Source organism: Tenrec ecaudatus, chromosome 6 (assembly GCF_050624435.1).
Source record: "Tenrec ecaudatus isolate mTenEca1 chromosome 6, mTenEca1.hap1, whole genome shotgun sequence".
Classification (NCBI taxonomy): Eukaryota; Metazoa; Chordata; class Mammalia; order Afrosoricida; family Tenrecidae; genus Tenrec; species Tenrec ecaudatus.
Window position 1 is genome coordinate 31,071,368 of NC_134535.1, and position 12,976 is coordinate 31,084,343.

Below are 12,976 nucleotides of genomic sequence, written 5' to 3' on the forward strand. Positions count from 1 at the left end.
ACTTGCCAACCCTCTTAATCACTGGAGGCAGTTCCTTAAAACCAATCCATCTCACACACAACCACATACAAAGATCACGTTCTGAGCCATTATGGGTGAAATGAAAAGGAAAAATATTGGGGGGAGATGCTTGTGAAGAAGAGGAGTGGTAAAGAGGTCGTTTCAAGGAGAACGAAATGGATTGGGAGGGCCTTGTTGGAAGCCCTGAGGTGAGTGAAGGGTGGAGTTAACTGGTTGAGCCCTGTCTGCGAGGAAGGAAATAGAACCAGACTAAAGAGGATTGTGCTGGAGGCCAAGGGGAAGGAGCTTAGGAGGAAGGTCAAGACCAAGTCAAGGAGGTTGTGGAAAAACAGTGGGGAGAGAATTACCGAAAGGGTCCTGGTGGTAGAGTGGTTACTATTTGGACTGTTTGCCACACTATCCCAAACTACCATTGGCTCCTTGGGAGAACAATGAGGCTTTCTACTTCCATAAAGAGTTTCAGTCTTGGAAATCCACAGTGGAGAGTCTATCTTGTTTTATAGGATCACTATGAGTCAACATCAACTCGAGGGCAGTGAACTTTTTAGTATAAGTGAGAGAAGACGAAGAGTAAATCACTTACAAGGATTTGCTCAACCTTAAGTACTCAGACAGGCTGTGGTAGTCACATCATTTGGTGTCAATTTAAGGACTAAGAGTAGAGGTGGAGTCTAGTCTGTCAATCAGGATGTAACCAATGAGGCCTCTGTGTGGGCATGCCCTTCTCCTGAGGATTCTGGGAACTCCTGTATTTCCTCCTTGGAGGTGGGAGAAGACACATTTTCTCTTCTCTTTTCTTCTTCTTTCTCTCTCTCTCTCTCTCTCTCTCTCTCTCTCTCTCTCCTCACTCCTTTGAGATATACCTGAGAAGCCACATAGACCTACCCTGATGCAACCAGAGCCCTGCGAGCGGGAGAAGCCATGTGGAGACCCCTGCCAGTGCTGAGATGCTTACAACTCCACAAGACTTCCCATCCACTAGTCTGTGATCTCCCTGCATTTGGCGTCATTGCATGTGTTTTGTGAGTCTGAAGAGGACTTTATAGATTGGTATTGGATATATGGGCTAATATTGGACTTATGGACTTGATCTGGACTGGGCTGGGCTGTTTTCTCAATATTCAACTGCTCTTGTATATAAAGCTTTTTCTTATACACATATGCGTGTTTATGAATTTGTTTCTCTGGTTTACCCGGACTAGCACACAAGCCTTTTGTAAGAAATGGAATAAGAAGAATTAGTTCCTCAAACATGAATTGCAAATGAGAAGACTATTCAGGGAGAAAGCCCGTTAGGTCGGTCAATGTTCACAAACATAATTCATGAGCATGTGGCAAGTAAGCAAAATGAGAGAAATTGGGTTCAGAGCCAAGAAAGATTTCTTTGGAAAATAAACTGTAGACACATGGAAGCCTCACTCATGCCTTAGGCCTTAAGGGGAAAAAAGTATAATTATCTGCTATGATAAAAATACCGAGGGCTACTTACTAGTACCACCGCTGGTCTGGATTATAAGAAGAATGTAGCAACGAGACTGTTAGGAAAGCGTATTAACAGCTTGCCATATGCAGATAACACAAGTGTGTTTGCTGAAAGTGAGCAGGGCTTGAAACACTTGCTGATGCAGATCAAGGATTACAGCCTTCAATATGAATTACAACTTAATGTAAAGAAGACTGAAACCTGTAGCAACGTCATGACGAATGGAGAGAAGGTTGAGGTTGTCAGGCATTTTGTCTGGCTGGGCTCCACAGCCTATGCTCAAGAAAGCAACAGTCAAGAGTCAAAAGACACGTTGCATCGGTAAATTTGCTGCAGACGACCTCTTCAGAATCTTGTAAAAGCAAAGATGTCACTTTGAGGATGAAGGTACACCTGACTAGAGCCACGGGATTTGCCATTGCCTCATATGCCTGTGAAACGCGGACACTGAATAAGGAAGACTGAAGAATTGAATTGGATCGTGGTGCTGGTGAGAAATATTGAAAAAGACCATGGAGTGCTCCCAGGACAAACCAATCTGGCCGGAGTGCTCCTTAGAGGCAAGGACGGCAAGACTTTGTCCTGGTCCTTTGGACACGTTGCCAGGTGAGACCGGCCAGTCATGAGAGAGGGACATCGTGCGTGATAGAGTGGAGGGACTGGGAAAAAGAACACCCTCCATGAGATGGCTTGACACAGTGGCTGCCCCAGGGCGCGAAAGCACAGGAACAACCGTGAGGATGGCGCCGTCCTCGGACAGTGTTTATTTCTGTTGTGCGTGAGGTTGTTAATGAGTCAGAACTGACTCTGTCACCTAAGAACCACAACTTGCTAGGGAAAACATACCAGAACATTCAAACTTTGCCATGGGAATCACCTAAAAAAAGACACAAGATGTTGCAAGGAGAATAAGGTATAACACGGACACTTAGCTGTTAGAAATTTTGTAACTTGAAAGCATTCTCTGACCCCACTCACCCACATTTTCCCAACCCAAGTAGGGGATGTTCCTGGACTTGTGTCAGTGTCTGTAGGACCTGTAGGGCAGTAGTGAATGATTTGGGCTCGCTGCTAAATGATCCCGAAGGAAATGTCCAAGCATCGGCTAAGCTTTGAAGCAGCACACCCACACATTGCTACAAAGGTCCCTATTCTGCAATGGCCAGAGCAGCACCATTCATAACAGCTCAGAACGGGGAACTACCTAAACGTTCTACCCACAGCAGAGTGGGGAAAGAAAACAGTATACCCATACGTGTAATACCAGGCAGCAAGAGAAATAACTAACCCGAACCACACACCGCAAGATGGAGAAATCTCACAACCATAACATTATGGAGCAAAACAGATGAAACTCAAACACACATACCAAATGCTTTTTCTTATTTAAAACAAAACACTCACTGCCATTCAGTCGATGTTGACTATTGGGACACTATAAGACAGAGCAGAACTGCCCTGGTGGGTTTCTGAGACTGTCACTCTATGGGAGTAGAGAGCCCCATCTTCTCCCACAAAGTGGGCAGGCAGTTTCAAACTGCTGACGCCAAGGAAATAGGAATAAGCACAAACAGATACAAACACGATGCTATCAGCAGTCAGGCGGTAGGGGTAGGGTCAGATTATAGAGACATTTAGGGTAGGAGTGAGGGTACTGTTAATGCTGTTTCTAGTCTGGGTGCAGATTACACTGGCGTGTTCAGTTTGCGACAATTCAGCACTAACACGCACCTTTATGGATGCTTCAATACGAATGTCTTTGAAGGTGCTGTCAATGATCAGAAAGGTGGCAAGTTCTACCAGATTGCCTGGCAGCATCAAAGGAAAGGAAGAAGGCAGAGGGCAGCTCTCTCTTTGTCACAGAGTCAACCCAGAGGAAGGCACCGGCTAAGAGAATGCTGGAACCCAGGTGAAATAGCCTTACTTCATTTACATGCGTGCTCACTTACTTAACAGAGAGGGAAACTATCTAGCCCAGCACTTAAGGACCTTCCAATTAGCAGGGGAGAGTGACAAATAGCTGATATTACACACTTCATTGTAACTGCTAATATTCGGACGTTGAGGGACTATGGATCTTGGGTCCAAATCAGTGAACTCTAAAAGGGGTCTTGGTGTGTGTGGTTAATTCTTGAACTGGATTTCCTTCAGCTAGAAAAAGCATCCTTTGAATCTCTAACTCAACCAAACACACTGCCATCAAGTCGATGCTGACTCGTCACGACCTTATAGGACAAGGTGGAATGGACTGGGTTTCTAAGACTGTAATACTTTATGGGAGTAGAAAGCCCTGTCTTTCGCTCAAGGAATTGGTTTCAAACTGTCAGCCTTGCAGATCACAGCCCATCACTACACCACCAGGGCTCCTTGGAGAATTCGAAGGCAGTAGTTTATTAAATGTGCAGAGAAATTGCCTGGGGGTTTGAGATGGCGATGATCATCCAGTAGGTCTGGGGAAGGGCCTGTGAGTGGGCATTTTTGACACTGCTTCAGAAGATGCGGCGGCCATCCGTCCATGAGCCATGCTTTGTCTCCTGGCTGGACCATGTGACCAGAAGCCATTCTCTTGCACCAACCCTACAGACAGTCCATCTTGCTCAGGCCAGTTCTTCTGGAAGGGACCAGTGGAGAAACACAAGGCAGACTGGTGTGGGAGGAGAGCGGGTGACCGGTGAGGCTTTCCAGAGCCTTCCTGCTGTCAACCAAGGAGGGTGGGGAAGCCAAGAGTAAGGAAACACAGGGCATTTTGCAATTTACAAAACTGGCAGCGCCTTGTCTCATGCTTCTTCCATTTCTGGTCCCCTCAGCTGCCCAGACCTCTTCTTGACATGGAAAAGAAACTAATGATGCAAATGTAATTTTTCTTTTCAACCAACTGCGCAAGCTAAAACGTATTTAAGAGGGAAATGGAGCAATGATTCAGGGCTGCCTCAACCAGTTTGTGAACGAAACTTCCCAAAGATAGTTGAATTTGTTTTCTGTTCTCACACACGGAAAGAGGAAGTGAAGGCTGTCACCCACAAGTTCAGGTTGCTTCACTAGGAAATGAAATTCCTGCCCAGACTGAAGTGAGGGAGGGAGCCTGACCAAGTGCAGTGGGGTGGGGTGGGGTGGAGGCTTCTAGGCTTAAGGAAGAGGCAGAGAAGTCAGAGGGTTTGGACAACTGGCGTTCAGCCAGGCTCAAGCATGCTGTGTGGAGTCCCAAAGGGCAAGGCCGAAGAACCTGAATGTTCCCTGCTGGTCACGCTGGAGGGTTTGAACAGTCCCCCGAAGACGCGAGGAATCACAGAAGGCTGTTCTTGTTTCTGTTAGTGTTGCTTGGTTCTAGCGGTCTTTATTTTTAAAATGTAAACAAATAACTTTGTTTGTATAAGCAATATGTTCACAGACCTCAGAATGCAAAAGACTCACAAAGTTATTCATTTTGAAATATCTACCTCTCAACACTCTTGCCCCCGACTTCCTTAAGTTCTCTTCATCTCACTTACCCATCTATCCGCATCTGTACCTGTAGACACTCTACCTTCTCGCCTTTGGTTCTGGCTGAGGGGCCATGCTCCTGGCTAAGGCAGACTTCTGTGGCCTGAATCCCACCCTCAAACATGAGAAACGTTGGCCCAGCAATTCACCGCCTTTTCTCCTACATCATCAGAGGTTGGGTCGCTCATTCCCAACAGACTGGCTTGTATTTCTCCCATCTTAGGAAAATATCCTTTCCTAATCTGACTTATTTTCTTCAGCTACCACCCCACTTCTCTGATCCACTTCACAGCAACACTCTCCCAAAGAGTACTGTCTAATTCTAATTCCTCTCGGTGCATTCTTTTTTGGACTGACTTCATTGCAGCTTTATTCTCTCCACTGCCCTATCCACCAAAACAGCTTGCCATGGCCACTAATGGCCTCCATGGTCACCAATGGCCTCCCATGTTGCTAAACCCAATGGTCCATTCTCAATTCTCAGCTCACTTGACCGAAGAGAAGCATTTGACACAACTTCCTTTTTAATAGTTCTTCATTTATCTTCTGATTTTGTGGTTTCCTTTGTTCACCGGTAGTCATTGCTTCTCAGGGCTATTGCTGGTTTCTCCTCTTCTCCCTTTGCCTGGGCTGAGCCCTTGAACCTTTTCACTTTCCCAGAGATACTCATGCCCCTAGGTGATACTGTTTTGTAGCTTGAAATATGATCTGGATGCTGAACTCATTTTCTGAATCAAGGCCAGAATTTTCCTCTGAGCTCCATACTCATCCTAACTGCTTACTTAACAGTTCTAATTAGGTGACTAATAGTCACTTCAAATTTAACTTGTAAAGAGCGGAAATCGTGGGGCTACCTTGCACCACTCCAGCCCGTCCCTCCCACAGTCTCCCCATCTCACCTAATCTCTTTTCTTTCCATTTCTTGGGCCCCAAGTCTTGGCATCACCCTTGACTCGTTTCTTTCACAGTTCACATTTAATCTGCTAGGAAATCTTGGTGGCTCTGTTTTAAAGGTTATGCTGATTTTGATCACTTTTTACTAACTCTCCCCTACATTATTGCACAAGCCTCAGCTTGAGTCTGCCATCTTCCACCTTTGTTTTCCCGCAGGCTGTTTTTCCATAACAATCACCACCAGTGCTCCTTGAGGAAAAAGGAGGGTCAAATGTTCACATAGAAGTAGAGAGGCGTGTGATGAGGTAGTGTGTGAAGGAGCAGGTGCACAGTGAGTCCGAGAAGAGAGTGCTTTGGGGGAAGAGTGTTGGATACTTTGGGAAAGGTTAAGCAGGGACTCGATCCATGTGATCATGAAGGGGTAGTCACCATGCTAAGATTCTGGCATGTGGATGGCAGTCAGTGATCATAAACAGGACTGTTGGCCAGTATGTAGAACTAATTTTGATTTAAGTCTGGAGGTTGATTGTTCTTTGGAGTCTCTGTGTGATGCAAATAGTTAACATGCTCAGAAGTTCAAGTCTACCAAGCCTACCCAAAATCAACTTCCAAAACAATCCAGCCATTGGAAACCCTTAGTGAGCTCAGATTGACTCTGATACATATGGGGCCACCACGAATCAGAAGGGACTCATCAGTACCTGAATTACACCGCTTAGGTACTATGTCTGTCGGATGGAACACTAAGTTAAGTGACTTAGATAACTTCGCAAAAATCAAGGTCCGCATTTCTGCAAGAATTTTGGCAAGAGGCAGGGTTTCCTGAGGAGTGAGAATCGAAGGATTACTAGACTACATAAGTGGGCAAAGGCAAGCTGGGGGGCACTTCTGCTCAGTGACACTGTCTTACAGGGAACCCAACTTAAGAGTCCGAAGGCTGCAGTCACAGTTTCCTGTGTCAGAGCTCCACATGTACAGACATCAAATGCAAAGATTAAAATGTGAACTTGAACAATAAATGAAATGTATCTTTCATTATAATAAAAATGTTCGGATTCAAAACATTAAATTTACTAATCTAGGTAATTATATATTATACACACCAAATAGCTTATTTTACATTGTTGGCACAGCTTGCTTTAAGTACACATACCTACACAGCACACGCACAGTTGCCTTGGATTCCTTTGGTTGCACACCAAATATCCTACCATTTGAACATGGCTCAAAACCAAAAGGAGAAAGAAAGGATCTGATGGAAATATTGGTGAAAGATTTTAAGCAAAGAAGGAATGTGACTAAATTAAATCGAAGGCTTGAATAGATACCATAAGTTAGAAGGAAGACAGGCCTAGTTGATTAAAAAACCAAATCAAAATTTTTTTCAAACATTGTGTTAAAATTGTTCAAGTTGGTACTGATTCATAATACACCTGTGTACAACAGATAGCCGGGCCCCGTCCTCCAAACGATGGCTACTTTGAGCCCCTTGTGCAGCCCTTGTGCCAGTCCATCTCTTGAGGGCTTCCCTCGCATTTACTGATGTGATCTCCTTCGACAGAGATTGTGCCTTCTTGCTACCCTTGCTTCCAAGCAGCATCCTTCCTGTACTGCTTCCAAGAAAGATGCGATTGTTCTTTAATATTCTTAATTGCCAAACACCACAATTCAAAATGACATCTTTGCTTCTTATCGCTTCTAAAGAGGTCCTTTGCAGCAGGTTTGCCCAATGTACTACATCATTTTATTTTTTGACTGCTGCTTCCATGAGCACTGAAAGTGGATCCAAAGATGTCGTTTGAGGACTGACGGACCCCTGACTCACGTCATGGTATTTCCCATTGCTTTACAGACGTGGGTTTTCATAGACAACAAATAAGGAAGGCTCAAGAAGCAATGATGAAATATTCTTTTAGATGATAAATTTAATCCATTCCTCTTTAATTTGTAATTCTCGGCAAAGGAGACCATGCGATTGTTCAACTGAATATGGCTAATACCAGTCCCAGTGTTGGACTGCTAACCAAAAGGTCAGCAGTTTGAAACCACTCATTGCTCTGAGGGAACAAGAGACAGCTTTCTACTCCCTGTGTTAGTCTGGGTAGACTAGAGAAACAAATTCATAGAGACACTCATATATGTGTATAAGAAAGAGCTTTATATACAAGAGCAGTTGAATATTGAGAAAACATTCCAGCCCAATCCAGATTAAGTCCATAAGTCTGATATTAGCCCATATGCCCAATACCAATTTATAAAGTCCTCTTCTGACTCATGAAACCCATGCAATGATGCCTAATGCAGGAAGATCACAGGCCAGTGGGTTGGAAGTCTTGTGGATCCAGTGGCATTGGAAGCATCTCAGTGCTGGCAGGGGGCTCCACGTGACTTCTTCAGCAACCAGGTCTGCATCAAGGTAGGTCCATGCGGCATCTCCTCAGGGATGTCTCGCAGGGAGTTGGCCTTGTCAGGGAGTGAGCTGAGAGGGAGGCTGTCTCCTGCCTCCAAGGAGGAAATAAAGCAATTCCCAGGATCCTCAGAGGAAGGCCATGGCCACACAGAAGCCTCATTGGCTATACAATGACTGACAGGCTAGACTCCACCCTTCACTCATAATCCTCTCAAATTGACAACAGATTATATAACTACCACATTCCCATAAAGAGTTAATCTCAAGAAATCACATGGGCAGTTCTAAGAGTAAGAATCCACCCAGTGGCAGTGGGTTTGGCTTTTGGTTTCGAATCCCAAGCGATTTTAGCTTACTAGTACATAGGAAATCCGTCTTGAGACATCCCATTACGTTTTTTATGACTTCCAATTTGCCTAGATTCATACTTCCTATATTCCATGTGCTGAATATGAATGGATGTTTGCAATTGTTGCTTCTCATTTTGAGTGACGCCACATCAGCAAATAGAGGCTTGGATAGCTTTATTCCTTCCATGTCATTAAGGTTCACTCTACTTCGGGGAGGCAGGTCTTCCCCAGCTGTGTTTTGAGTGTCTTCAGACATGACTCATAGTCAGAACTGAGTTGATGGCAGGAAGTTTGGAGTGAATCCCATAGGAGGGGCTTGTCTTTTGGCACACTCACCATGGGGTTTTCAGTGGCTAATCCTTCAGAAATTGACCACTTCTTCCTTCCTCCTAGTCTTTCTTACTTTGGAAACTCTGTTGCAACTTTTCCATCATAGGTGGCCCTCCTAGTATTTGAAATATCATTAGTTTTGCTATGTCTTGTTTTTGTGCATATTGTTATCTCTGCAGGTCTATCTAGATAGGCTGGATAAATAATCTGTAGGAGAAAACAACAGGACTGAAGTTTCCAGGGGAACATGGGTGAGGGGGAGATGGGGGAAAGGAGATGGTGTTAACAAACCCAGGGACAAGGGAACAAAAAGTGAGCCAAAAGCAATGGAAAGGAGGGTGTAAGAGGCCTGATAGGGCTTGATCAAGGGTGATGTAACCAAGAGGAATTACTGAAACCCAAATGACGGCTGAGCATGATAGTGGGACAAGAGGGAAGTAAAAGGAAATAGAGGAAAGAACTAGGAGGCAAAGGGCATTTATAGAGGTCTAAATACAGGCATGTACATATGTAAATATATTTATATTTGATGATGGGAAAATAGATCTATGTGCATATATTTATAGGTTTAGTATTAAGGTAATAGATGGACTTTGGACCTCCACTCAAGTATTCCCTCAATGCAAGAACACTTTGTTCTATTAAACTAGCATTCCATGATGCTCACCTTCCCAACACAATTGCTGAAGACAAAGCAGGTGCATAAGCAAATGTGGTGAAGAAAGCTGATGGTGCCTGGCTGTCAAAAGAGAAAATGTCTCGGGTCTTAAACGCTTAAATAAGCGGCCATCTAGCTCAGAAGTAACAAAGTCCACATGGAAGAAGCACACCAGCCTGTGTGATCACGAGGTGTCGAAGGGATCAGGTATCAGGCATCAAATAACAAAAAAATTATATCATTGTGAATGAGGGGGGCGTGGAGTGGGGACCCAAAGCCCATCTGTAGGCAACTGAACATCCCCTTACAGAAGGGTTGCGGGGAGGAGATGAGCCAGTCAGGGTGCAGTGTAGCAACCATGAAACATGCAACTTTCCTCTAGTTACTTAATGTTTACCTCCCACTCCCACCCCACTACCATGATCCCAATTCTACCTTACAAATCCGGCTAGACCGGAAAATGTACCCTGGTACTGATAGAAACTGGGAATTCGGGACAGATGAACCCGTCAGGTCCAGCGGTGAGAGTGGCAATATGGGGAGGGTGGAGGGAAAGTGGGGTAGAAAGAGAGAACCGATTACAAGGATCTACATATAACCCCCTCCCTGGGAGATGGACAACAGAAAAGTGGGTAAAGGGAGACATTGGACAGTGTAATACATGATAAAATAATAATAATTTATAAATAATTAAGGCTTCGTGAGGGAGGGGAGTAGGGAGGGAAGGGAAAAATGAGGAGCTGATACCCAGGGCTCAAGAAAGAAAATGTTTTGAGAACAATGATGGCAACAAATGTACAAACGTGCTTGACACAGTGGATGTATATATGGATTGTGATAAGAATTGTATGAACCCCTAATAAAATGATTCAAAAAGAGAAATACCATTAGTGTAGCTGCCAGTAACTGGCAGATTCAAGCCACAGCACAGCGTGCTGACAGATGAATGGGGGAAGTGTGCGATCGTCCAAAGCACAGTGGTGGCTAACTGACAGACCGAACAGTATCTGGTTCAAATTTGACAAACGCAGGCACTGGAGACCAGGTAATTTTACAAAGACTGAAATCCACGTGAATACTGGAAAACTCAAAATAGCCGAGTCTTGAATAAAATCGAAAGAACCTGAGTGATATAAGCTATTTGCAGCTGGCTACTAAACAAAAGGTTGATGATTCAAACCCACCCAGTAGGTCTGTGAAAGAAAGAACTGATGAATGGCTTTAGTGAAGATTACAGTCAAGAAAGCCCTGTGGAAGCAGTTGTGCACATAACCTATGGGCCCTTTGGTGTCTTCATGAGTCACGAGCTGACTCCAAAGCAACTAACAACAACAAAGGAGAATTTTTTTTTTCCCTCTGAAGGAAAAGAAATCCAGAGGTAGTCATGTACATAGGGCTCTATGATCCCCAAGACTTGGCTACTTTGAGTTCATGGCTTATTCTATTTTTGCTGCTCTGCCTACCTCACTACATGGTTTGAATCTCACGATGTAACATGGCAGTTAAAACTGACCCCTTTCCACAAGCCCTAATGGACAGTGCCAATTGACATGTCATGGGCCAGAACTTAATCACACGACACTGGCTTCAAGGAATGCTGAGCTGGTATTGAGAGGGCTTCAAACGGCCCACGGCAGTATGAGGATTTGTACACGGGTATTTACCTTTGCTGCAAATCTAGGTATGGATGTGGCGAAGCTTACAGGGGAAGTTATGAAAACGTCTTATACAAACACCTCGAGGGCGGGCTCAGGATCATCGTTGGGGTGGGGTGGGGTGGGAGGCAAGGCCAACACAGTCCATACGAAAAAGAGATATTGTATTGAGGGACATGGCAACTAGCAATCTGTACCATACTACATATATACCATGAAGAAAAAAGGCAGGCTATTAAGGAGTGTTTAAGGTACTGGGTAAATGTGTAGGAGTTTTTATCCCCCACATTGTTCTTTCCCAAACATGCCCCTGCATTTAGCTTCCTGCCTTAATTTCTAGGAGTATAGCCACTCGGAGAACGTCATTCTCTGGACCCAACTTCACAGCACCTACTAGTTGCCTTTTGCAATTCTGCTCATTCTTTAAGTCTCATCTCAAATACTGTGTTGTCCACAGAGCTATTCCTGCCCCTCTAAAGCAGGGGTGTCAAACTGGTGGCTCACGGGCTGCATGTCGCACCCGAGGTCATTTTTTTGTGGCCCACGATGCTCTGAAATAAAATGTAAGGAGGGAATTGTGTGTACGGTATTGCCTCGATGTCCCTTAAGCGCTATTTTCTTCATAACAATTGTTTCTCTTTTCATTTTATTTAAGAGGATCGTGGGCCACAAAAAATTACCTTGGGGGCTGCAGGAGGCCCACGGGACACCAGTTTGACCCCCCCTGCTCTAAAGGATTAGAGCATATCCCAATAAAGGGCTAGAACTTCATTTCAGGTTTTTCTCTTGAGTCTTGAATTTCATCTTACACAATGCTATCTTAGGTCATTCATGGAGCTGTGTAGCAGCATGTAAATTTTCTAACGGGTGGGATGGAGCCTTTCTCTGTTCCAGTCAGCACAATAATTATTTGCAGATTGCACTAATATTTACAGCAGAATGTATGTGAAAGAAGAACCATAATGCCTTCATATGCCTTTAAGGACTGTGCTAATGGGACAATGGCAATTTCCCAAATATAAACTCATTTCAAAGCGTTTGATCATTGATGATACTGCAAATCCAGTGAATAACGCCTTCGTTGATAACAAAAGGTAGGACCCACCAGCCTCCCACAGGAAAAAGACGTGACAGTCTGCTTCTGTAAAGATTTACAGCCTTGAGAACCCCAGGGGGCAGTTCCAGTTGGTTCTCTAGGGTGGCTGGAGTGACATGAACCCTGTGGTTGCAGGCAGTAAATTAATTTGGAGCAGCCTGCTTTGCTGAACAATTCTTGGTCGCTTCTTAAAAGCTTTTGCCAAAATAAATAAATAAAACCATTAAACAATTTTTAAATAAATGAAAAGCTTACAGTAATATCAGCTAACACATAATGAATGCTCTCAGAACAACAAAATGCCAAAAGACGTTGAGGATTTATTTAAGAGATGAGAGTGCTGCTGTGTTCGTTTCAGAGAATTTGACCTAGTATGCTGGAATAATCTGCCTTAAATTGCTAAAATGGGAATATTGCTTTCTTCGGTTTTAGACTTTAATACCTGGAAGTTTACATATTAACCCCGAAATAAATACTTGGTTTAACTGGCAGAACAGCATTTACTTGTATTGAATTGCTAATAGGGCAAGGCAGTAACAAGATGGTTCACAAACATTTTTTAAAAAGTGATATAGTTAAGTTGAACACTTTCAGGATTT